This window comes from Poecile atricapillus, chromosome 3 (assembly GCF_030490865.1).
Source record: "Poecile atricapillus isolate bPoeAtr1 chromosome 3, bPoeAtr1.hap1, whole genome shotgun sequence".
In the NCBI taxonomy this organism is placed as follows: domain Eukaryota; kingdom Metazoa; phylum Chordata; class Aves; order Passeriformes; family Paridae; genus Poecile; species Poecile atricapillus.
In genome coordinates, this window is record NC_081251.1 from 90,920,230 (window position 1) to 90,947,865 (window position 27,636).

The 27,636-nt window shown below is 41.0% G+C and overlaps 1 protein-coding gene across 6 annotated transcripts in view; it reads right to left on the reverse strand.

The window, feature by feature from the left end:
* PPM1B (protein phosphatase, Mg2+/Mn2+ dependent 1B) overlaps positions 1-24,230 on the reverse strand; it is a 60,898-nt gene extending 36,668 nt beyond the window's left edge. For all 6 annotated transcript variants that reach the window (XM_058834515.1, XM_058834514.1, XM_058834513.1 and 3 more), the window contains exon 1: positions 24,041-24,230. The gene's annotated coding sequence lies outside the window, so the exon portion shown is untranslated. The remainder of the gene's footprint in view (positions 1-24,040) is intronic.
* Between the last annotated feature and the right edge of the window lie 3,406 nt (positions 24,231-27,636).

The window sequence follows — 27,636 nt, forward strand, 5'->3', positions numbered from 1 at the left end:
AGGAACTATTGCAGAAAAAATTCTGGATAACAGCCAGCTTTTCTGGGACAGGAGGGAAATAGAAGTTTTGTTGTGACAGTGAAAATTTTCAACTGATAACAGTACTCTGGATGAGATGAGTGATAAAGGAGACCTCCTGCAGACCTTGACTTTAACTCCACTGATGGAAGAACAGAGCTATAACAACATTGCATTATGGCTTGCCTCTTCCATACACTCAATAGTGCTTTTCAACTACTAAAAAGTGTCATAAGCACAAAATTGCTCAAAAGGACTACTTTACCACCTTTTGAAGTATTGCAGGAGTTCAGTAAGTTCTATGCCTGTAGCTCTATGCTGTTGCAAGCTGTGTTTTCCCCAGCATTCTCTCCTCTTACGCACCACAGTAGGATGGAACCAAACTAATCCAGAAAAAGTCAATTATTTCCTGTCACTTCAGGTCTCCAAACCAGCTTAGGAAATGCCAGGCCAAACAAGTACCGATGACAGAAATGCAGAACTGGCAGCTGCTGCCAATTCATATTTGTTCCAAGTATGGTTTAACTACACCTTAAGCAGCATCCACCAAAAATCAAGAATGAACTCTGAAAAAGTATCCTAAATCATTGTATTGAACTACAAGGCAAAAGCCCTCCCCAAAAGGTAAAAAAGCTTCAGTAAAAAAGTTGTTTCCACATCACAGAACTTCAGGGTGTAAAATGAAACACACACCAGTGCAAATTAACAAAGCTGTGTAAAACAGCTCTTCGTCAACACACAGGGTTTTAGGGCAAAGATACAAAAGACGTGGCCAGGACAAAGCTCCCTCCATGCACTGTCTCCCACTGTCAGAACACCCTCTCCAGCCATGAGCGTTACAAAGTGCTTGCACCACAAAGTGCTCAGGAGCCTCGGTGCTTCTGTGGCCAGTGGCCGTTAGAAGTGGCAAACTCACAAAAGCAGCCCTGGAAGATGAGCATTATGCTTTTCAGAAACAAGAGCCTTGAGCCCTCCCAGGTTCTACTCCACAGAGGATGTGAGAGCATTCCTTAGACCAGGATAACTTTTAGCCAGAAGGCTGCTTACAGCAGGGCAGATTTAAAAAAATAGATATTTTGGGCTAAGAGCATTTCACCTCAGAATATGATTGCATTTATACAAATTCTATGTACACCATCTCACTACTCAGAAGTGAGATATGCCCCAAACACAAAAGCACCTTAAGATATAGCCTCTACCACTGAATATGGCACAATGAAGGGACACTACTTCTACTTAATTTGCACAGTAGTGACTCTTACCTCTCCAAATAAGCTGCATGGGTTGTATCCTCTCAGTATGAAAAGACACTTAGATTCATGATGCAGCTTTGGGATAACAAACCATTTTATCCAGCTCCTAACAATTTGACTGCCAAAAATGCTCACAATAGACAAATGTAAAACTCTTCCCCAGACTGTTTATCATAAATTACAGCACAAGAATAAAGCTGAATGCATCCTATTAAAGGCTTAATAAAATTACAAGACCTATTAAGCATTTTCTTTGGGCTACTTAAGTCTTCGTACTATGTAAATATGTAATATTTTAGTAGGACTAAGTTAGTTCAGTAAACTTTTTTGCTACGAAGCCACCAGCATCCTACATTGGATAGTTTTTAATTCAGAAAAACTTAAATATTCCCTGGGTAGTAAAGCGTTTGAATTTGATCATGTTTATAGAATTTTCTTCAGAAGACAAGACCAAATAGAAAAAGACATTATAAGCAATTCACTGCTAAAATCTGAACTCAATATTCCAAAATAAGCACATTAAGAAAAAAATTACACTGTCCAGAGAAATTTGAAGAACCTTATCATGTTATTTTACAGAGTGTAGGCATCAAATGCTGGTTTTCCTGATGATTAAATACACACTTAATAATGCTGGAAGCAAAGCACTAATGATCCTCAAGCTGAATCCTAATGTTTAAAACATTAAAACATCCAGTCCTTTGCAAATTTCCAAACTCTGGCCAGAGAAGTACCAGAAAAACACTGCCTTGTAACCAGCTAGTCCTGGACTCTGACCTTTCGTGGATAACCAAATCACAGCTGCTTTAAAACAAGCAAACAAACAAACAAGCTCATTGATTGAGCAACAAAAAGAGCTATAATCTGATGTGCCCTGATCCACGCTATGACAGCACAATACCACCACTGCCAACACTGCCCCCAGAACTGTAAGGTGCATCACCCACAATCAAAGATTTTGCAGAAGTAAGAGACAGAAAAAAGGAGACAGAAAAGAGTAGCAGTGTATGCCACAGGCTAGCTAGTAAACTGCAACCTACCAAGGGCATGTTTCCAACATACAGTAAAACCTAAGGTAACATCCCTTTCTTGAAAGAGGCATTCATTGGGCTACCTGACTTTTTGGGGAAAGTGAGAGCACAAGGGAATGCACTAGTGCTGCAAATTCATGTAGTAGTTCTTCCGTATTGTACCTATATGACAAAGCCAAAACTAAACTAGGAGTTATATTCTGCTTGCTTACTTGACACAATGCACAACTTCCACCCTAAAGAGAGAGTTGTTCATCCACTGTAATAAAAGATAATGAATTATCTCTACATTTGCTCTTCATTCTATACAGAACCAAGACTGAACAAAGTCTTGATTTGTGGGTTTGCAGGTGTGGGAGTTTTTGATGAATTCTTTTTCACCTTTTCAAACATGGAAGCTGCACTAAGACACTCATACTGACCAGTTAAAGTAAGGAGAATTGACTAAAGTTCAAAACTAAAAACCCTATGAAGCAATTTAGGTGCTTTATCCTTTTTGAAGCACTTAATATAATATTACAATTTTGAAAATTCTGCAGAAGTATTCTTCCACTGTGTTTTAGAAGTAAAAGCCAGAACCTCCTGAAAAGAAACCCCTTCTGCTTGGTGTTCCATTCAAAGCTGAATTCAGCAAGTTGAAGTTTGCAGTTAAAAGTTCTATAGCCAGTTAGTAATTTCAACTATTAAATTATGCATTTCCAACTGGAGTACTGTTAGACCAGTATTTCCCACTCTCCTAAAAGCTTGATAATACCATGGACTTAGCATTCTAATTAAGTCCATACTTTTAAACATCACCTCACAAATGACGGACATCAGTTATAGCATCAGAAGGCTGCTTTTTGATACATCTTAAAAAAGATGCTCTTAACTTTTTTCCTGCAGACCTGTCTTTAATACATATTTGCATTTTTGAAATTCCTAAATTCTCTGTGACTCACTTTCAGGTAAGCTTTAGATCAGTATATTCAAATTATGGCTGTGTGGATATCTTAGCAGCAATGGTAGCTTAAGTGGTATTTGCTCTCAGCAGCCCATTCCTGTTCCATGCATTGTGGCTGAGCAGAGGTACAGACAGCTACACTGGTAAAAGTGAATGCCTGAAGCAGAGACTGCTCATCTGGCTGATGAAGAAATCAAACTTTGTTGAATTATACAAGCAGAAGATGAAGGAAGACCAAAAGCCAGCCTTACTGGAATTCAGAATGCACATATGCAATCTGCATTTGCCTACTGGGAGATCACTGGCAAGCACTTACTTCTCTATTCTTCTGTAACAGATGAGAGTTATGCACAGCGCAACTCAAGCAGGGAAATGTGGAATCATCTCTCCATCAGTTATGCTAGACAACTTTGCAAACACCCAACTTTAGGAAGAGAGAAGACTAAAGAGCGCAGACATCTAACATGCTTCAGTAAAAACACCCAAGTAAAAAACTTTCACTTTCAGTTATTTGATCTTTAGCTGAACTAAGAAGGAAGTACCTTCAAGAGTAAAAATATATTGCATGTATATGTTAGTTCTTAAACTAAGAAAATTTAATTTATTCTAAAACTTAAGGTTTTTTTCTTAAAAAAAAAACACTCAACTGAAACAACAAAGCATAGTAAACAGAGGACTTTAACTCTGAACAAACATGTTTACTGGAGCTGCTAGGACTTTCTAGAGAAAAGCTTGCAAAAGTTTCTAACTAGCTTTTTTCTTACCTTACATATTACCTGTAGTGCAAGTAAAGTTCTAGATACGCATTATGCCTTCCACAGAAATCTAGGAGTCGCAGGTTGAGAAAGATGTGTTTGTATTCTGTACGGTTTTGTGTTTTCCCTTGATGCAAAGGACAGAGTCTACAATCAGTCATCTCCCTGATGAGGACTTAAAATTCCAGCTCAGACACACTGAAGTGATATGCATGGGCAATCTAAGATCACACTTACTATTACTGCAGTGCCTATCATTTGAGCACATTCTTACGCTGTTTCCCCATGAGGCAAATTAAATATCACATAACTAGCTAGAACACCTGGGTAGCAATACCTAATTTGTCAGTTCGAAAATATCTGTCCGTTTCTTGTCTTTGTTAACTACCTCAATTTCGTAATGTCCATAAAACCAGCCTGACCACTGGGAAGATGTTCTGAGAAATAATCCAACACACCTGTCACCTAATAATATTACAAGGCACATTTTTTCTGAAGTCCTCTGGGAAAAAAACAGCATGTCCCTAAACCACACCTCACTTGACAGTCTCATATACTCTACCTACTATAGCACTACTAATGAGCATCCAGAGTCTGTCACTCCTCTGCCTAGAAGAAAGCTATTGGTAAACAACAGTATTATTCAGGTTCAGAAGAAATCTTGAAAATAAAAATCCTCTGTTGATTATGCAATAGAAAAGGCTTAGCCCTTTCTAGCTAAGCCATTCAAAGAAGGCATCTTAAGTATAAAACCATAAACTCCTACAGAATAAATTGTCAGCAAAATCAGAGAAAGCAACATAGTTCAGATCAGTTAATTCAGTAGCAAGTACATGTTTTTGGATAATAAACTCCATTGTTACAAACCTCACTGCACTGTAGGATAAAGCTAAGAAAATTGACATAATTGTATAATTTCATTACTAGGACAGCAAAGGTAACTGAGCTACAAAATTCTAAGATGCTTTAGCTGTAGGTTACAGTCAAAATCTGATAGTTTTCAAAAGATTAATATCCTTCTGAGTGTCTCATATGAAATGGTCAGAACAGGAAAGAACAGATTATCTGCAGATAGCTACCTTGACTAATTCCTCTTTGACCAGTATTCAGTGATATTTAAGCCAGAGTCCTCAAAAATTAATATTTATCTGGTAGAGAACTTCACCCTAGCTCCTGCTGGCTACCAATGCATTTAGAACACGTCAGCTTTTGAATCAAGTCTTGCTATATCATTGAAGTCAATTAGGAATTTTTTTATCCTCAATACCATATCTTAAATTTCTGCTGTTCCTGACACTTTAAAAACAATCAAACAAAAAAAAAAAAAACAAAAAGCCAAAACCAAAAAAAAATTAAACCTGGTTTGTACATGTCTTCCTGCACAGATCCTGTATTTAGAACAAATATTCCACAAAGGATTCTCGAAGGCACAACAGCATCACATTTTGTCTATTAGCGGAATGAAGCCATTACAATATGCTTCATGCATATTGTAACGCATGCCAACTAATCACATTTTTCCCCATCTTACAAATATAACACAGCCCTAAGTGTGACCACAAGTATATCCAAACTTTAGAAGGAATTTAAACTCCACAAAGGGGGGGGGGGGGGGGGAAGAACGACACAAAAAGTATCAAAATAACAACAGTTCTTCATTTAGGACCAGGTACAAAAAAATACAGCAAGAATTCCCTAATGCTGGTATGTTTGACAATGACAGAAATCAAGATGCATCAAATTAAAAGGGGATAATAAGAATGGGGTTTTATTTCTTTATATATGATACCATTGATCAGAGGAAGGACTTCCCCTCTCTCAAATAAGGCTCCTCTTCAGCTTCTAATGATAAGTCTTCAGGTATAACTGCACTAAAACTGAGCCATCACCACAGATTTAAAAAAAAGAAAACAACTTGGCCACTGCTGATGTGCAGACAGTTACAGAAGGCATAAATTCTCCGCCACGCTACTTAGACACTTGGATTTATTTGTGGCTTTTTTTAGCCATGTTACCACTTGCTAAATTTATATACATCAGGAGTTAAATTAAATCCAAAAAGGGTCATTCAACACCACAATAAAATCACCAGCACGTTTAAATTGGTAATATAAGAAAACCAGTAGTACAAGCTGCCAAATATTAAGAGTTATGATGCTATAGGCATTCTAATGTTTACTGCAAAGCACGCAGCTTGGAAAGAGAGAATTCAGGCATCTGTTATATCAACTCACAGCCTACAGACACAATCTTTCAAAAGAAGTAATTTAAGTAATACAGGAACTGAAGGTTCCAAATAGGAACTGTTAAAACACATAGTTATTATTATATCTCAATTACAGTTTTAGAACATTTTTTCTCTTTGTCTCTTCCAAGCTAAGATGCTTCTTCTAATTACCAGCAAAGTTACTTCAGTGACAGCACTGTATTACTATTAACAGAATCAGCACATAGAAATGTAAAGGCAATTAAATTTTTTTAAGAGAGTCCATTTGTTTAGCCATTTCCTTCTTGCGAACACAGATTTATCACCTTCCTAAATCAGCCTGATTTGATTCATTTCAGATAAGGTATATCTCAAAGCACTTTTAAGGCAGTTCTAACCAATGCTGAAGAGATCAGCTGATCCTACACAATACATAATTATGCACTCCCATACTGTAAAAGAATCAATATACCTGTAATCATATGACATTCAATCCATAGTGTGGTATGGAAAGTCACATTTCAGATCACAGATGACTTGTCCAGACTGTTTCAGAAAACACAATCCTCTCTCCTCTGCTCTTTTACAGGATGCTCTACTTCTCCATCAGGCTAGAGAAACTTTTTAAGAAGTCTAATTAAAAAATTACTATCTCTAGTAACTGCAGAGTGAAGCAAACTTCCATTACCTTTCTTTCTGGCAGCAGGCTCCAGTATTTTTACCTGGACACATGGAATCTTTTTCAGGTGTCTGCACTGAGGCTATCTGAACTGTTTCACTTGTTTCTACACAAGAGTACTCGGCAAGAAGCAGCTACTTGGTAACTTGTAAGCTTAAAAACTCAAAGTTTTGTCCAATTCATACTGCAACCTCAGTTCCAGAATAAGTCACATGGAGTCACTTTTAATCAATAGTTTAAACTCTCAATTTGCAATATATATTTCAATGCTGATCTTTCAGATATGTCTATTGAGTAAAAACTGTTTTAATTTTATCACTATACCAGTATCACAATACATGTTGAACTATACCTGCAAAAATTCAAAGGGCAGTTCTGTCAAAAAGAATGTTAAAAATAACATACAAGAAGATCATGCCAATTTTCAAAAAATCAGTATCAGAGAAGGTGCTTAAGGGTGCGGCAGGCAGTCAATGCCATAGTGATAGACACGACAGCCAAAAGGATTCTGGGAAAGTTACCATGTTAATAATTCAACATTCACTTAATGCTACTCATTTCAGACATCAGCTGAAGGCAAATTTGGATAACACAGATTAAGACACCATCTCTCCAGTTCTACCAAAGGTTACTACTGCTCCTGTACACTGCTGGCTGCAAGACATGCCCTTGCTGCATTGAACAGTGATGGAAACATCTTAGCACAAAGACACATTAAAAAAACACATTAATTGTAGCAAGGGGGCAAACACCCCATTCTGTCATCACATTTATAAGACAACTTGTCAACACATTTTTAAATTATTTCTATACTCCAAAGCCCACGTATCAGCCTTACCACTTTACTACCATAAAACTTAACCTGGATGTATTCTATAGTAGTGTAACAAACTATCTGGATCAAACTAGAAATCCAGAAAATAATCATGGCACACAAAGGAATACTCTTAAGCATTTGGGCATTTGCAGAATGACAACTGAAAGAATCAGATTAATTTAGCAGTTTAAAAGAAAATCAGACAATTAGCTTGGGGATTACACAAATAATTCAAGTAAAACTACCTACATAAAAAACAGACCCCCAGTCACAAAAAATCAGAAATGGGTATGTGAATAGAAGACTGCTGATCTGAGCTTTCAAACAGATGCTAAACACAGCACAAGCACCAGCACAACAAGCACCAATTCCAGTAAGTTTCCACGCCCTCAAAACTGAAGAGCTGGCATTAGGCCATCAGCTGCTTATCTTAAGTGCTACTTACACATTCATCCCCAAAACATCTCCCACGTCCTTCTGGGTGTCTCCAACATCACTTCTATGACTGGAGACCATGGCCTTGTATTCTCTCTTCTATGGAAATACCTGCTCTGTAAAGGGAGGCTATGTGCTTCTCCACTTTTCAAAGATTAGTTTGGGCTGGAAATGACCTTACATATCACTTGGTTCCAACTTTAAAGATCACCTGGTTCCAACCCACCTGACACAAGCAGGGACACCTCTTACTGGACCAGGTTGCTCAAAGCTGCATCCAACTTGGCCTTGGACACTGCAAGGGACAGGACATGCACAATTTCTCTGGGCAACTGATTCCAGTGCCTCGCTACCCTCACAGTAAGAATTTCTTACTAATATTCAATATAAACCCACCCTCCAGCAGTTTAAAGCCATTATCTCTTGTCCCATTAAAGCACACCCTTGTCAAAAATCCTACTCCAGTTTTCTTGCAGGCACCCTTTAGGTACTGGAAGGCTGCTCTAAGGTCTCCCCAGAGCCTTCTCTTCCCCAGCCTGAACAACCTCAACTTACTTTTATATGAAAATGTTTATATATACTCCACTTTTCCCTGGGAGTAGTGTGGGAATGACACAAAAAACACCATTAACATTCTGTTAAACTATGCACGTAAGCTGAAGGCAATGGCATCACTGCTGAACAATGCTAATGGCTCCTACTATTTGATCATGCTCTAACTTGCAGAAAGGTGACTGTGCAGGTGCTTGAAGCTATGGCTTTATTAAAAGAAATGCATCTACCATTTCCGCCAAAATGCAGCAAACCTGCCCTCTGAATCCCAATTATTTCCTGATATTTTGAAAGTGACCAAAATATTACTCAAAAGTGTGTCCACTAAGCACAGGACCACAAAGTAAACAAGAAAGACTTACTAAGACACTGTCAATTTAATAAAACAATCCTGCAACTTACTGTATTAGTTTTATAATTAGCAACACCCATACTACTCAAAAAACAGCTTTGCAATAAGCATTAGCTACAATTAGCAACCTACTTGACTATTTTATTTAAGGAACACAGCCACAGCTAGCTTATAATCATTAGTGCATTTCAACAGAAATATGCAGAACTATTTAACAGTTAATAAAGAGTGATAACGTTCTGCAGGAATAGTATAATATGTAAGCCAGGAACTCAGAAATATTATCATTTTGCCAAGTCTCAGTATTCATGCTTTGTGTCATCTGACCATGGACAATTTCGAAAGTCTTACACCTTAAACGTAATACAAAAATAAAATTACTTCCAGATCTTTGTCTTTCTGATTAAGATTCACTTTAGAGACTCTTCCTTGTATATTGGGGTGAATAAAGCAGAAGAGCCTGTGAGTCTGAAAGTAGTAAGATGGAAGAATTGACCAATTTCTCTCCTAGTTTAACACAATACTCAATAAAATCTTTAACTCAAACGCATAACAATAACAGCTAAATTGAAACTAATAAACTCTGTGAACTCCTGGAAGAGGCCAAGCTAGACAAGAAGTTCCTATTTGTCTATGGCAATGCCGCCAAATATCAAGTGACTGCTTTTCACATGTTAAAGATGAAAGTATGAAGGGATCTAAGATACCAACCATTCCATGGGCACTACTTGCCAAAAAACTCCCACTTTCAATATGTACCACCTTTAAAGATGTCATGTAAGCAAATCTCTTTCCAAATCAGGAATATGTAAACCATATGACAGGGAGAACCTGCATACAATCGTGTATGTATACACATTTAAGCACAGAGATAATGGAGAAGTCTGGCATACTAATGCAGTTGTTTACAGTAATACATCCACATCCTGGATGCAAAGGAAAAGAAAGAGTAAAAGCTGAGATTCAAACTTACTTTAAAGCACAGAAACCACAACAAAGAAGTGTGTCACGGCCCACTACAGATTCCTTTAAAAACATAAGCAGAAACACACCTAAGCTCTCTTGGTTACAAGAAAGGAATAAAGTTGCATTTCCTTAAAAAGCATGATGAAGGGCTACCACACTTAAACCACCCCACCTTTACAGACCAGAATACTGTTTCAATACTGATGCAACAATCTGTCTCAAGTATTGTCTGTTCTGGAGATTGTCTACATGTAGCATTTAAGATGACAGTTCACTTCCCTCTTTGTCCAGGCTTGTGAAAAGAAACTAATCTCAGAAAAACTGAGATTTAGTTTCACTACCCAGCATCCTGCTTACCCCTCCCTCTCCAGTAGCTTCAAATGCTCTACAAATTGGTGTTTTACCTCAAGGTTCAGAATACCAAAGGTGAGAGACAAAACATATTGATAAGTATAATGTTCTAAAACTTCATTTTTGACATGGAAAAACAGTATTTTTCCTTTCTTAGATTAAATGTTTATTCAATTAACATACCTTACTTATTCCAAGCCTGCTCAATAGGCAGATTCTAAATAACAACTGCTTAATACCAAAAACAGTCAACAAGAGATTATGTTAAAACAATTTTATTTAGTAGACAGTAGACCCTTGAGGACCTTTAGCTGTAACTGCTGCACAGAGAGGGTATGAACCATTGACCACCCACCCTTCAAAATGACTCCTCAACCAGTTTTCATTTGTCTAGTCATCCTCCCATTGAGACTGTAAACAGAAATACGCTGAAGGACACCAAAACATCTTGCTAAGGTCAAAATAAAAAAAAAAAAAAATATTTCCCTGCTCTATCCTCAGCTGAAGACCTAGCCATTTGACAGAAGGCAGTGAGGTCAGTCACACATGACTGACCCCAGTAAAGCCAGGCAGAATGAAAATAGTCACCTTTTTCAAAAATGTTTTTCTACAGATTTATATAAACTACTTACTGATATTGCTATCCGAATAAAGCAGTATTTAACATTTTCATTAAGTGACACGGAAAGCTTTTTTTATTATATAACGCAGCAAGGATGCCTGAAACAGTGAACAGGAACCATCTCTATGCTTCAACAACTTGCAGAATTCTAATGTTCTGAAACCTAAATACAAGAACTCTGTGCATTAAAAAAAAGCCAAACAGGTCTCAACATGTGAAACACAGACATCAAACAATTTAGTTTCTGGCTAGTTTTCAAGATATCTGGCTACAAGACAGTAAACAGCAGAGGTTATAAAAGGGAAAACTTGGTCTTTGTAATAGTATGTAAAATTTATTAAAGAAATGGATGTCTGAGAAAGAGAAGAGAAAGAAGTAGAAAAGAAGAGCAAACGACCAAGAAAACTCAAACATGTTTCATTATGAACACTGTAAAGGATTTCTAGAATTCAGATTGCTTATGCCTTTTCAGATAGTTTGAATTTCTCCCCAACCTTACTGCAAGAAGCCTCCAAAACTTAATGAATATGGAAACTCCTGGACACAGAATCAGCCAGTGCCTGACAAACAACTGCAAACTCTATTCTCTACTAGTGATGACATTACTCATGTTTCACCCAAAATAGTTTGGTCCCTCTGCATTCGTCAAAACATAGGCTTGAAACAGGCAGTGGGTAAGATATTCTAACCGTACATTAAGTGGTGACAAACACCACAGTGGATGAGCTGAGGCAGCCCTCCCACCCCCTAAGGAAATCTGTAACTGTTACAAAAAGCACAAAAAAACAGCCTGACTTGCTCAGAAACTTTCTGACAAACTCCTTACCATGACCTTTCCTATGCAAAGTTTTGGTTTCTGTTGTCTTCTCATGTACCTACAGATATTCTTGTCAGCAAGTGCTGGTATTTAATTAAACTGGAATGACTACTATGAAGGGAGTCATACAAACATCTGTAGCAGGCTATGCATTTGGGGAAAATCCAAAAGAGGGGATGACCTTTTTAATTTAGTTATAATAGATGTTTTAATGTCAACATTTAATTCCACACTCTTTTTACTTTAGGACTGCAAAATGACTGGTAGCACTCCTAACACTGCCACAGTTGTGACTTCTCTATGGTCTTCATCAGCAGTAATACTCCAAGTAAACACAGAACTTCCATTCACAGGATAGGTCATTAGGTATCCAAACCACCAGTGTCAAGAACCAACGCTAGTAACTACACAAGAACCTCATGTGAAATACCTCAGCATGCAGTCTTACAGTAAGTGAGGCTAAGCTGAACTGATAACTGCTGTAAACCCACCTCCTGTCATGGGTAGTTTCTTCCCCAGCTTTGGCATCAGTAGTTGGTCTCACATCCTCATGCAGCAAGCTGATTCAAGAAGCTGAACTAAAAGAAAATTAATCTCAGCTATATGTACCAAACATATGCACATTACCCAGCTCAACCACAAGATGAGACACAACCAAGTATCAGCATGAGAAGGAAGAGGATCTCACATATGGTCAGAAGCAGAGACCTGCAGAAATACATACAATACTACTAACATACTGAGGTACAAGAACCTCTTCCTTAATGAAAGTCAGGATTATGGTGGGTTCTAGAAGCAAATGCCTGAGTGTGTGCAGGGGCTTAGCTAAAACTCTTTTTCTGTACCGTATCAACACTGAAAAGTGGTGAAAAAACAAACTATTCTACGGACCTTTAACCCTTAAAGAGAGGAATACCAGATACCAACTGGGCAGCATGCAGCAGAAATCTGTTTGTGTAGAGGGAACAAACTCCCCATAATGACAGACAAAATCAAAGCTGCATTATTTACAGTAAGTGACTCAGCTTCCAAGAAGATGCTATACCCATTGTTTTTAAACAGCTACAAAAACACAAGAGCAGTGCCTGGCTGACAAAAAAGCTGATGTATCTAGTGCCCAGCACTCTCACCAAGGTATAAGATTTAATGACTAGAAACCAACACAGAAGCAGCTGAGCTTCAACCAAATTAAATGCTAGCTCCATGAATGCTCTGTCTATAGAATTTTGAAGGCACTACCCTTTGGCAGTTGGACCTAATAAGCTTTATTGCTTTTTTCCCCTATTAATGTAAAAATTAATCTGGGGTCACATCAGCTCACTCTTACTTTCCTTCTCTGAACAAAGTGGTTCAAAGTACATGGTTTCAGTAATCCAAAAAGCCTAAAAGAATCTTTGCTTCTTCAACAATAGTGACACAAGTCCACCAATTCCATGACACCTTAAATCCACAAAGCACTAAGACTTCCACTATCTCCAGGACTTTTTACACAATTCAGGGAGAAAAAACCCAACAACTTGCACAGTTCAGGAGAAAGCACTACAGACTAAATCTTCTCTCATTCCCCCCAGTCCTTCTCAAAAGTGGATTCATCAGGAGAAAATGAGCCCAAAGAGACCAAACATAAACAAAAATAAGGATGGAGAAAGACTAAGAGCAAGAAGCTCCTCGCCATCTCACCCAGCAATGTCAGTGGTCAACTTTTACTTGTTGGGTTTTACTGATGCCAGTATCAAAAAGAGTCAGGACAGCTCTGAAAGGTAAGCAAGAGGTAGTGGCAGGCAGCAGAACTTAGTAATAAAAATCAGTGCAGTGTACGTGCCGATACAAATCTTTAAAATTATGTACAGACAAATGCGCAAAAGACAGATCCCCATAATGGGAGCAAGAAGGAATACTCCTCAATGAATACTGTGTTCTGCCTACTCAAGTATTCTCTGGATTAGCTGAAGTTATCAGTGAATTTATGCAATAAGTTCTTTAGAAAGCATTGTAGTTTTCTTCCTTACTAAGAACACTCCTTTTCATGTCCTCTCTTGACTTATTTCAGTTTCTCTCTTGCAGTAACAGCATCAGACTTTGACTCAGGGAAAGGAGAGGATAAACACTGACTGGAAAAAAACAACTTCTGAAATTGGAACAAAATGAACTGTGCAGAAGAAAGGTTGTTCACAGATAGACTTGGCTCCCCATTTATTGTACTAGTGGTAGCTTAAGATGCTGACTACTATAGAAAAGATAAGAAGCAGAAAAAGATGGAGTTTCCAATATAGTGTTTTAGGACCATTAGTTGACTTTAGAAAATGGTTTTAAGCACAAATCTGACAACTCATGACAGATCTAAGCTGTCACATGTGCTTTATATGCAAGAGCTTGTTTCAATCAGTGCTTCAATAAACAAGACCTTTGGAGGAAGGGACAACAGGAGAGACCTATCGACAAGTTTTCCACATTATCTTCCTGTTCTTTGTGAAACTTGACATCATAATCAGGCTTCAAGTCTGGGCAAACCTTAAGACACCTTTCCAAAATATTAGTTACTTTAGTTATGACATTTTTTTGGTTTTGTTTATACAAAACACATCTGAATCTGCTAAGCCTGAACAAAACAAAAGAGTGAAAAAAGATTACTTCCAGCAGTAACTGAGCCCTACATTCCCTCTCTACACATTCAGAACTACAAAAAACTTCAGACTGAAAATAGTGTGGCTTCTTAAATACATCTGTGAATATATGGTATTTTTCAATGATTTTTTTCTTTCAAACATGAATTAATCAAGTACAACTGCAGAGTACCTTCTGTAGTTACATTTTTCTAACCATGTTAAATTCTGTTTCTTGCTATTGGTAACAGCAGCACACAAGTTAATTTCAAGAATCTGAACTACACTGAAATTGTATTTCTTCCCCTCTGACTCCAGAAGTCCAGCATCACTTGCACTTCACATTAAAAACTGTTTCAACTGTTTGTAACCTTATTCCTTCCCTCCAAAAGTCAGATATACTAAGTTGACAGCATTCTCTTTTTTTTCTTTAAATTAAAATAATACTTTAAAATAAAATAACAATAGTCAAAATCACAAAATAAGCTGTTTTGTTTAACAGCTACTATATGTGAGTTCGTTAAATATTTTAGAGAAGCTCTCTGGCCTAAAATTACTTCTGTTTAGTATGTTCTAGTTAAGAAACTGAGATGTCATCCAATTTAATTTAATGTTACAAACTAGCTATCCATCTTCAACAGCTCTTAACCTCCATTATTTTCACACTCAAACACTGTAAGAAGCCCTAATAGTACAGACATGGTTCAGCATAAGACAAACCAAAGGCCAAACAAAAGTAAAAGAAGCTTACAGTTTACTATGATATAAAAGTAGGATACAAAACATCATTGGTACTATAGCAGAGTCCTAACTATCCTTTCCTTCCACATCACACACAAGCCTAATTATTGCTTCAATTTTAAAACACAGGAAAATGTTAAACTATCACTTCAACCACTTATGGAAAAACAGATGCACTCTTAAGGCCTGTTTGACTCTAGCAAACACTGTGAAACATCTCTTTCCAACATAATCATCCACAAAAGTGGTAAGCTTCTCTCTTCCCTGATCCCACAAATTACTTTTAAGAGACAGACACATTGAATTGCTTCCAGTTTCTTTACACTGTGAGAGATGCACAGAATCTCAAAGAGGGCTGGCTGGAAAACCTCACACAAAGCAAACAATTCCTACTATTAATACATTTTTTTAAATGACTGAATGCTTACTGACTGGAGGTTATCTTTTGAACAGCAGTTTGAATTGCAGTGAACTTACGGAGGATTTACAGAACAGGTTTCACACTCCCCTCTTCCTCCCAGATCTATTGTTTTCACAACATGGTTTTCATCTTGTTTATGCATAAAACCTCTATTATCTGAACTTCTGTGCACAACTTTCTACTTGCTTAGATAACTACTCCTCAGAGTAACACAAGCAGACACAACCTAGGCTTTGGATGAGGCCAATAAATCCATCCTCCAGCATAAGCAATCAGCAAAGAAAAGAGCAGGAAAGACATTACCTCAGAGAAAAGGAAAAGTGAAACAAAAAAAAGCTCTTGCTCTAATGTCTCCTGGAAAAGTGATAAAGGCACAAAAAACATGACAAGCTAGCAAATGGATAAATATCCCATCTGAGGAGTCCATTTGATTCATGTATAGGCAGCACTCCCACAACTACTGAATAACACTCATTGAGTGTAAATCCCACCTGTAATTAGGCATTGTTAATAACCTCCTTAGAGGCGTCACTTCAGCTCTTACTGACAACACCCAAAGTGAGGCATTTGTAAGCCTTAACAGCCTGTACTGTGCACTGGGGCTCTCTTGAGCTAGATGGAGCTGCTTTACTTTTCAGAGCGACTGAACACTACCTGGGGGAGTCAATGGACTACCTCTGCTAGGTCTGGATTCAAGTTTTACAACAGCTGAAATAAAAAAAAACAACCAACTTCATGTTTCCTTTGAACACAAACACTCAAAAAAAGTACCCTTTTAGTGAAAAGGCAGCTATAAACCATTTTTATCAAATGCTCCATAGAGAACCAAGCTTCATGTCAGACACCAGAAATCAGAGCCTGCAACTAGTACCATATCTGAAAAGAGGCCTTGTGCACAAGCTGGCATGCAGAGTACCTTTAGATCAGGATAACATTTTCCTGTCAGGAACCAGAACAAATACTACAGACTTATTTCATTACTGTACTAGGTAAAGAGAACAGGAGAAGAAAGGACACAGAAAAAACCCTAAGTAACATCTGCATTATATTCACCTTTCATACCTTCATAGCTCTCTGACGGCAGTGCTTTGAGTATAGACTCACTTCAAACAGAAGCAAAAGGAGCAATTTCTTCAGCTTTGTATACTGAAGACAAAACTCTCAGAACAGCCCACAGTACCACATAGTTTCAGTACAGTATTTCTCATCTGTGAAGTTTCAAAGCACATGACAGTTTCAGCAGTTTTCAAGGTCACAAGGGCAATCACAAACACAAGTCCCTTCCCCCTCCAATTGCTAATCCACCACCCTCTAAATCCAGTCTAGCTGTACTCCAGAGACTTACGCAACGTGAAAACCTTCATTCACTTCTCTCCTAAAATCATGGTCCAAAACTACTACATGTGGTACCACATATATAGCTGTGATATACAAAGGCAACTTTACACCTGTCAATATTTATTTGGATGTGGTTTAACAAGCATGCTGAATACTCTGAAGAATCTTGCCTCATAAAGAAGATATTTTCAGCATCCCTTAAAAAGCTGCCATGAAGAACACAATTTCTAGATATGAAATATATATATAGACATGAAGAACATATTTCTAGATATGTTCCCTGAAATGCTATGGGGAACATACTCAACTCTTGGAAGAAACTTTAAACAGCAGTAATTATTTTTAAAAAAACAGACAACCAACCACACACACAAACAGTAAAACAAGGAATTAGTGGAAAAAAATATAAAACCCCAGCAAGTCAAGCTACAGTGCGTGTTGTCTGTGTCCCTACAGTTTCACTGAAACACAACTCCAAAGTTTACACAAGAGTAAATATTTCACAAATAATCAGGTCCTGTGTGTTTTGTGGAAATAAACAGTCACATCAAGGAGAGACATCCAAACTAGTGCCCCCTGAGGACAAGTGCAGCAGAAGCTCAGCTGTGTTACCAAAACAATCATCCCATACAGAATAGATAGTGCCCCAAACACATGAGAATACTTACAGAACACACAATACCCTACACCCAGAAAAATCCAACCACAAGACACAAAGCCACAGGAAGTCAGGCTTCATAACTTGCTGTTCACACAGCTAGTTTCATTCTTGATTAACTGAAGTAAAACCATGAAAGAACTACTCTCCAGAATTTATTGTAGTTTTACCACCAGTCATTTTTACACAACAAAATTTCAAAACTAAGGACAATAATTTGGGAACAGATATTCAGTTACCAGTCAAGATAATCAATCCTTAGTCAGAGAGCAGCAGGACAATTTCTGCAGGCCTGGCAACACTGAGGAAGCAGCTCGGCTCAGCACAGCTCAGCATCCTCTGCAGTGCTCTAACCTGCCTTTTGGAGACCCAGTGGGCACAGCTGTATTGCCACTTCAGTCTGAGTTAGGAGCACGCTTTTGAAGTAAATCTGTCACCCACTTCCTGTATTTTAGTTCACATCTCATAGAAGTTTCTGAACACACGATCTGAGCATCTCCCAGATTAACCTACATCAAATCTCTGTGAGAGCTTGGAACATACTCAGCCCACAGACCCAGACTACAATTAGTCCAGAATAAACCCCACGAAGTACACACACTGGGGACACCGAGTCTACCTAACTTACAGCTTCACTCTACAACCTTCTTCAAGTGCAGCATACTGCTTGCTAACATAATCAATGTGGCAGATATTGCCCAGTCATTTATGAGAGCCTCAAGCAGCAGGAAGTAAACCCACAGACTTAAGCTGCCAACAAGCACCTCCAAAGCCCTAGAAAATATGCCTGCACAGGGTGTTCTTTTTTCTGGAGTAATGACAGCAGCAGTGAATCGGCACTCATCCACATTTGTTTACACCCCTTTACAGGTTAGGAGTTTCAAATGCTAGTGGGATATTCTAGAAGAGCTTTCTGAATCAAGAAAAAAAACAACTCACCCAAGATCTACATACTTCACGTATCACCTACAATTGCTGTTTTATAAAACTTTTCAAATAACACTGAAAACATAGCTCGATCAAAGGTTCCACTGGAGGTGGTGATAGGAAAGGAAGAGCAGCATGTACTCAATAATGCTTTTAATGACTTGCACATCAGCTTAACCAACAAAGCAACCACAACAGAGGGTTTTTTTTTCTTTTTGAATAAGCTGACCAATGTAACATTCATTGTTTCATTTGAATCAAAATATCAGTTCTTTACAAATAGTTCCATCACTGAAATGTTCTCTCCTGACACAATTTTTTATTTTTTTATAAAATTTTAAATGGATGATCATCAGTTTCAAACATATACCTGCCTTTAGCAGGACCAACAAGCTGGTGAGAACAGACCAAAGCAGTACTGCATGAAAAACTTACAATAATGTGCTACCTCCTCTGCTCAACAAATCCTTACCATCTTACTTCCTTACCTACTTTACAATTAATTCATATGCTAACAATGCAGAGCCATGTTTGCTCTACACTCAGTAAAGGTCAAGTTCCTATACTGGGGTGAAGACACAAAAGTAGGATTATTGAAGATGACATTTTCTGTTAACACACTAATCCCATGAAAACAGCAAAGAACGAATGACACTTTCCTTTGTGATTTAACTGGAACTTTGTGGTTATTGACATGTCATTACCATACTCACTAAAGAGCCATTTTAAACTCTCCAGCAGCCCAGTCTGAAACATCCTTAAGCAAGGTTTTTCTGATCTATTTCATGTTAACTCTTGCAAAATCGGACTTCAGCACCTAGCTATACTATTTGTTTGAAAGAAAACTCAATGAATACAGTTATTTCCCATCAAAGATCAAGAGAACTTACGACAGGAGATAGTAATGTAATGACATCATAAAATAACACACTGAAGTAATGTTAATGAGGAGCTAATAGTACACAAGGAAAAAAAAAAGTTGTGGATAACATTTTTCATAGCAGAACAAAAATACCTGGGCCTGAGTAATTTCCTTCAAAATTATAAGAAAGGCTGCTGTCTGCTGAGACACTGAGTTTTCCTTTCTGGCATCATTCTCTACATTAAAACACCTTTGTTCTTTCCCTCCCAGCACAGGGTTTTCCAAGAGCCTGAAGACTAATTTAACCTACACTCACTGGCATCTCTTATGCTTCAACACGCCAACAATATCTCAAGAAAGTGAGATGAGCTGAACTGCTCATCTCAAGAAACTAGAGACGAGCTAACTCTGCTCAGTAATTTCTTACCACCTCATGACGATTTTCAGACCAGTTTTCTTCAGGACTGACACTCAAATTCTTCCAAATATTTATCTGCCTTTACCATATAATACAAATATAAATTTGTACAAGGTTTAAGCAAATTATAAGCAGTCTGAACAAAGTTTCCCACACTAAACATCTGCCTAAGGCTGAAAGACATCATCCAAACAGCTAAGGAGCTTGCAAAGTAGTCTGTTAAGTAAAAGCAGTATTGATAATTTTTCTGGAAACTCTGCATCCTTGTTCTTACATCAGGGATCATCTTTCAATTTCATCTTTCTGGGCTCCTCTAGTCAGAGGTCATTCTATTTGGGTGGCTTTGTTTTTTATTTTTAAAAAGCTGCAATTACTGGTCCAAATTTTGACATTAAATTCACTGAACATTTTATTTATATCTGATATGCTGGAGGTTGGTACTAAACCGGACTCCTCTAAGATGCATAAAACATTCATGCTGCATTCATGCTGCTAACAGACAGTGAGAAAGAAGTCGTCATAATTCACACCATGTACAGCTGTAAGCCAAATCATGAAGACCGCCAAGCATAAACTGAAGCACAGAACTAAAAAAGTAATACATAGGGAAGGAACCAAGACAACAAAAGTTTTGATTTCAACAGTTTTCCAAAGAAATCACCACTGCTCTCCTCCAATTTACTGAGAAGAACACTCAGACTGAGTCTCTTCCATTGCTAAAAGGCCAAAGATCTGAAGAATGCTTCTTTTTCACAGGGAAGGGAAGTGCAGCACTGAATTCAGAGACCAGTGGACAAGTGGCAAGAACTAAAATACAAACCCCAAACAAAATGGAACATATTTGATTAAAGTAGTGGGCAGAAAGAATCAATACTAGGGAAAAAAACCCCAACTATGGACATAAAGATATGCATGGCCTGCTACAATAATCACTCTCCACAGTCTAAACATGGAGTCTTGAGCTTGGATTCTTTCACCAAGGCTTTCCCACTCACTTGGAAGAGACCGTGCTTGTAAAAACCAATGGTTAGCTAATTATCTTCCAGTGCTGAGTGGAAAAAAACAGCTATTTCCCACTCTCTAAGATACAGCAGTAGACCTATATGGCACATTTCAGTGCTCCTACTGGACTAATGATGCAAGGAACCACCAAGTGATCAATTACCATTTTTTGCATTTTGTTTTTAAAGAAACCAAAAAAAAACCAAGACCAAACCAAGCAACAGAAACCACACTGACAAACCAAGCCCACCCCTGCCCTACTGAACACTATGGCAGTGCTCAGCAAGGTGTGCTTATAAAGAGAACATTCAATACTCATTGAACACTCTTCTATGCACATTCCCATCCCTTGCTGCAGTATAAGTAAGCCCTGCTCTGAAGAGTAATACAAATACTTCATAAACACAGATTTTTACATCCACTACTAAGAGCAGATTTTAGTGCCTTTCCATTTTGTGATATGGAAGCAACACATTCATGTAAGACATACTCTGTAGGCTCCATTGGACCCCTGAGAGCAGTAGTTTTTGACAGTGAGCACGTGAAACAATTGTTCAACACACAGATTTCACAGGCTTGAATTTCAATTATAATAGGTTTTTATTTCTTGAGACAAGTTTGCTAAGCCAGAAGTACACATTAGTAATTATCACTGGAAAAGTTTAAAAGAGCAATGCACACCAGAGACAAGAAAAGAACCAAATTGTCCAGGATAAGTACAAGACTACTAATTTCTTTCTCTCATTCCCTATGTCACAAACTGATCACCTCATGGCTACGACTATAAAAGAAAAACTGGTTCTCAGCACCCTCCATGCAGCTCTCTCCATACTACGTTAATTACATTTCCTTCATCCTGATGTTGTGTGCCTTAATTAAATCACTGCCCTATGTAATAGCCTCCTCTAAATATCTGCAGAACAACAGATGAGGGGCTACACAAATAAACAGAACATAAACTTGCAGAACATGGGATTCACACACGTAATTTCTCCTCATTTCCAACTGATCCAAGCTTTCCATTCTAAATGGATTGCCTCTTCACAAATCTCTGACCCTCAAACACTGATCCATTAACCCTCTCTCAAACACAAGTATACATCCAGTATAGAAGATTTCATATACTCCAGATATGCAAACTCAGTTAAGTGTTAAGGTATATAAAACACATGTAATAAATACATATAATGGATGTACTGGAGACACACACACACAAGCTTATCTATACCACATGATGTGCTTTTAATTAGCTGCTGGCCTGTCAACACCATTATGAGTGCTAGTTTCAGCAAAAGTTTACTCTTAAAGTTAATGGTCAATTTATCCAGTGAAACAAACAGAACAAAATAAACAAAAAAAAAAAACAGTTTACCAGAAAACCCCTGACTCTCCTGTAACCTTCTTTAATCCAGTAACATTCATAACTGTACTAAATTGCCTAATCATCTTTATTCACTTTTTTCATTTTCACTAGGTGTCATAACTATAAAATACTTCTCTCCATAGCATAAACAGCAAAGGATCCCCACAGCCTCCAACCTGTACAGGACCCTGGAGCCAGTTCATCATCCCTCCCCCATGCCATTTCAACTTTTCATAGCCTCAGCCAAAAACGCCTGCCTCCTCTCTCTATACACAGACTAACTAACTCAGCAATACGAAAACTCCAGTTTCCCTTTTGCACAAATACCATTCCCCTGATACACAAGTGTATACATAGCCTAACATAATCTTCACCCTGTATACAAATTCATCCTTCCCCCCATTTTCAACCAAACCCAAATATCCACACAAGCCCCCTCATTTTTCTGTAGTCCACAGTCATCATTGAAAATTTACCTACAAGAAGACAGTGTTGATGACCTAATTGACAGAAATTTAGAGTGCCTGATACCTGCCAAAAACATATATAACTACAGCTCTACAGCTCCCCAGCACACGCACAGACTTTTCTCCAAGAAGCACTATCATGATCCCAACACATGGCATCTGCTACATGTTTTCCCATTTGTATTCCATGGGCCAAACAAGAAATATCCAGCCTTTCCATTTCATTACAGGTGAAACATCAATTCACAGTTCCTTTAAAGTTCCCAGGTCAGAGACCACGTTGCTTGCTGCTCTAGCCCATCTCCATACACCAGATAGAGAGCTCACTAAGCTGGTGACAGCCGGGCATCTCTCTCAGCTCCCAGTGTGAGCAGCAGACGAAGCAAGGCACAGCAGCAGGAACACGCATGACTTACTGTCTACATACCAGCTCATATTACACATGAAGGTCTCGCACATTAAGTCTAACCACACTGGCCACGAAACAAAACAAGTTCAGAACCTTGCAGCAACCTGTTACCACTGTGCCTGTAACTTGTACACAGGCTTCCCTACCACCCAAAGCTTCCCTCCTCCACAGCCTTCAGATGCCTACCACCTTACTTCTCACAACACACAGAAGCCTGTTTACCTATTACTCCTAAATTCACAGGCCTTCCTGTACCGCTACTCCCAAACACATGTGGTTTCACCCACCACCTGCATTCCCACAGTATAAACACATCCCTCAATCTAGCGCAGCACACAAAACAAGGCAGGTACGGATTTTTCTAGCTGCCTCCAACTCAACTCATCAAATTTACTCCATCCTTCCGAGAGAGGTATTACTGTAAATTATAGTAAAAGTATATCCATTTGGTTCGCAGAGCCCGCAAGCTCCAAACTACGCGCAAGAACTGCCCTCAACTCCTTTCTCCTAAAGACTCCCAAGCACTGCCCATCTGCCTGTGATTTCATCCCAGCTGGCCAGAAGTACCCAGGCCTCACGGCAGCTTCTCCCCCCGACACCTGAGCCGTGCCCTCCGCTCGCCACCTTCCCCCACCCCCACAGCCCGTCGGTACCACGGGCCCCGGCCCGACACTCCCCAGGCCCCAGCCAATGCACGTGCGCGGGCCCGGGCCGCCCCCCGGCCCGGCTCCGGCCGCCGGCACACGCCGGACATCTCCGGCGCCTTCGCCGGTGCCACCCACGCGAGGCCAGGCCTGCCGGCTCCCCAGCCTCAGGGCCGCGTGGGGCCTGGGCCGTGTCAGCGCGGCCCCGGCCGTCTCTTCTCCCATGGCGGGAGGAAGGCGGCGGCCGGGCCTCGCGATGCCCGCTCGCTCCCCAGGGGCGCACCCGCCGCACGCCATGTTCCCTGCCCCCCCTCCCCCCGGCGCTGCAGCCCCAGCCCCGGCTCGCCCGCTCAGCCCCTTCCCCCGCTCTGTCCCGGCTGCTCTCTCTACCTGTGTGCCCCGCGTCCCCCGGCGCCCGGCGGCGCTGCGGGGCCCGGCGCGGGTGCGGGCGGTGCTGGCTCGGGCTCAGGCGCGCGCCGCCCCGCGCTGGCCGCCGCCGGCCGCCGCCGCCGCCCGGTCGCGCACTCGGAGCGCCGCCAGCAGCGCGGACATGTTGGAGCCGCCGTCCCCCCCGCCCGCGTCACAGCGCTCGGGAGAACCGGGCGGGGCCAGGCTCGCCCCGCCCGCCCCATCCCACCGACCATTGGCCGACGGCCCCGACGGCACAGCCCTTCCTCGCTGTCATTGGTAGATGCGTTCGCCGCTCACACCTAGGCCCAGCCCAAAAGCTTTTCTCTGATTGGGTCTCCCCCGCCTGCTTTGGTTACTATTGGCTGTGGCTCTCGTCAATCAAGACGACGGGGCACGGACTCCGTCTTTCTCCGCACTTTTTTTTTTCCAGCCTCGAAGCCTCGGACAGGACTGAGGGAAGCGGCTGTCAGCGAGGGCCTTCGCCCCTCCCAGCCTCCCTCCCGCCGCCACATCCCCTCCCTATCGGCGGCGCGGTTTGCCTGCAGGCCATTGGCTCCCAGCGCCGCCAGTCCCGCAGCCTCTCTCGCCCCGGCCGCTGCTTCGCCAAGGGGGCGTGAACCGACCCGCGGGTGCCTTCTTCTGATTGGCCGTTGCCCCTGCCAATCAAGCGCGACCGGCGGGGCAGCAGAGCGCGGCCCAGCCCGCGCGCCGAGTCGCTCCGCACGGCGATTGGTCGCGGGGCGGGCGAGAGGCGCGCGCGACCTCCCCCATGCCCCACGGGGGGCAGTGGGGAGTACCCGTATGTGCGCGCGATTACATCACCGCCAGCCAATCAGAGCGCGCGGGAGCAGGTGTCCCGCCCGCGAGGGGTGGGGCCTGTCGCTCCCGGCGGGAGCCGCTTCGCCTCGCACGGCTCGGGAGGCGGGAGCTGTGGTTACTGCCGCCGCTGGTCGGGGCTGCTGGGGCTGCCGGGGCTGCCGGGGGTCCCGGTGCTACCGCACCGAAGAGTGATGCTGGAGGTGGCTCGGTCCTCTGCATTCCCGGGGCCGCGACCCCGTTCGGGTGCCCGAGTGAGGCGTCTCGGGGTCGCCCTTGGTACTCCACCGAGCCCTGCTGACACCGGGGCTGCCTGAAGAGTATAATCACTGAATCACAAAATCGATTAGGTTGAAAAAGACTCTTGAGTTCATCGAATCCAACCCGTGACCGAACACCACCATATAACTGGCCCATGGTACCGAGTCCCACATCCTGGCTTTCCTTAAACGTCTCCAGGAATAGTGACTCCACTACCTTCCTGGGCAGCCCATTCCAATGTCTAATCTCCCTTTCTGTGAAGAAATTCTTCCTGATGCCCAGCCTAAACCTCCCCTGACAAAGCTTGGGGCTATTTCCTCTCGTTCCGTCACTACTTGCCTGGGAGAAGAGGCCGACCCCCACAGTTTCTTTTCGGTGCTTGTAGAAGGCGATAAGGTCACCCCTAAATCTCTCAGCCCTGAGTCACGGCAGGTGGGAAGTGCAGGAATGGGCAGCTGCTCCCGCCGCCGGCCGCTCCGGCTGCAGCGACAGCCTCGCCGCGGGAGGCCGTAATGAACACCCTGCGTGGGCTCGCCTGCCCTTCGGCTTCTTTCTTGCCCCAAACCAAAACTGTTTATTCAGGAAAGAACATGAAAATCTGTCTGATCCCTCGTAATCCCGTGCTGTTCCCACCGTTCTCTGTCAACGGCTGTCTGAAGCCAGCTGCGGGTCACCTCGTTGGAGAGGGACCCGCACCTCACCTTACAGCTCTGTATGGCGGCTCAACTGCTGCAGTCATACCCTATAGGCTTTCCTGGAAAGCTGGTAGGGATACCCTTGCCTTACACTCCCGAGAACCCAGACTTTAATGTGCTGTCTGTAGAAATGGCATACTAATTCCCACACCACAGTTCGCTGGTGCCTTGTCCTTTTCTTCAGGCTGAGGTGTTTCCTCCCCACACACTGATACATCGGTGTGAATGAACACACATCACAGGCAGGGCTTCAGACCACGACTCAAAACACTGTATAGCATTTTTATTTATTCATCTATTAATTTCTTGGAGTGTTTACAAAAGGAACTGACCCTGAAAAACACGGGACTTTTTTTTCTGGAGTTGAAATTCTTTCGGTTTTCCACATAGACACATGATGGGGTTATTTTTCCAGGGCCTCCAGAGTTATGTCCACAGAGCAGAAAATGCTATGCAGCTTTTACCTCCCAGGTTATTGGCACCACCACTCACGTTAGAAAATCGTTGCACAGAGCTCTGAGGGTGCTTTTTGCTCAGGTGACTGATGCAACCGTGGCTCTAAGAGCCGAAGCTTTCCTTTCTGTGGGTTCAAATGCATCTACTCCACACCACAAAGATGGGATAGTTCACCCCTGTGTGCCAGTGCTGCTTCCCACAGCTCCCTACCAGCTGATAGAGCTGAATGAGAATGAAACCTAGATTGCCTCAGCACAGGCACTCGTGAGCCAGTTCAGAAAAAGCCAGAATGCTGAGACTGCGGTTACCCTTCTGTCATAAAAAACTTGTTCACAGGCAAGCTAATTTGAGTGCCCAGGCCCACCTGCCAATCAACCTAGTTAACTGTGCAGTGTGCTTATGATCTGGGACTCAAGATATAGCTAGGATCCTTTCCTTTCCTTTCCTTTCCTTTCCTTTCCTTTCCTTTCCTTTCCTTTCCTTTCCTTTCCTTTCCTTTCCTTTCCTTTCCTTTCCTTTCCTTTCCTTTCCTTTCCTTTCCTTTCCTTTCCTTTCCTTTCCTTTCCTTTCCTTTCCTTTCCTTTCCTTTCCTTTCCTTTCCTTTCCTTTCCTTTCCTTTCCTTTCCTTTCCTTTCCTTTCCTTTCCTTTCCTTTCCTTTCCTTTCCTTTCCTTTCCTTTCCTCTTTCCTTTCCTTTCCTTTCCCATATATCTCATAGTCATTTAAATATAAATCATATATTATTAAAGCAATGACAAATCTGGCTAAAATTGCTGTATCTTAGGGTTGATGAATGCAAAATTTACTTAGCCTAGCTATTTCTTGAATTTTTTTTTAAACTGTTTTTATTTCAAGAGATTCACCAGGAATTTTTTGAGAGCTTGACACTCTTTAAAGTAATGGTATATCCTGCACAGATTTCAGCAGGTATGGAACTGGGCTGTAATTTTATCATGTCCCTGTTTGCATCCTCTACTTTGCTTCTTGGGCACCTGCCAGAGAGATACCCCGGGTAGCAATAGATAATTTTGCTCAGTATGTACATTGTATACTCAGCTACTGATTCTTCCTCTAATTTACTGTAGCAGCTGCTTTTTCCCCAGTAACAACTAAAACAAAAATGTACAGAAATACCTCAAGAAATCACAAATTAGGCTTTCAGTTGTCATTTGAACTTTCTGACCCTGTCTTTCTCCTTGCTTCTAAGTTTTACAGGGGTTCTGATCCCCTTCCTTTCACTTTGGCTCATTTCATATACGGTTTTATAACTAATTCATAAAAAATAAATTACTTGCTACCCATATCATCTCACCACTTGTACAACCTTTACAATTATTTTGGAATTTCT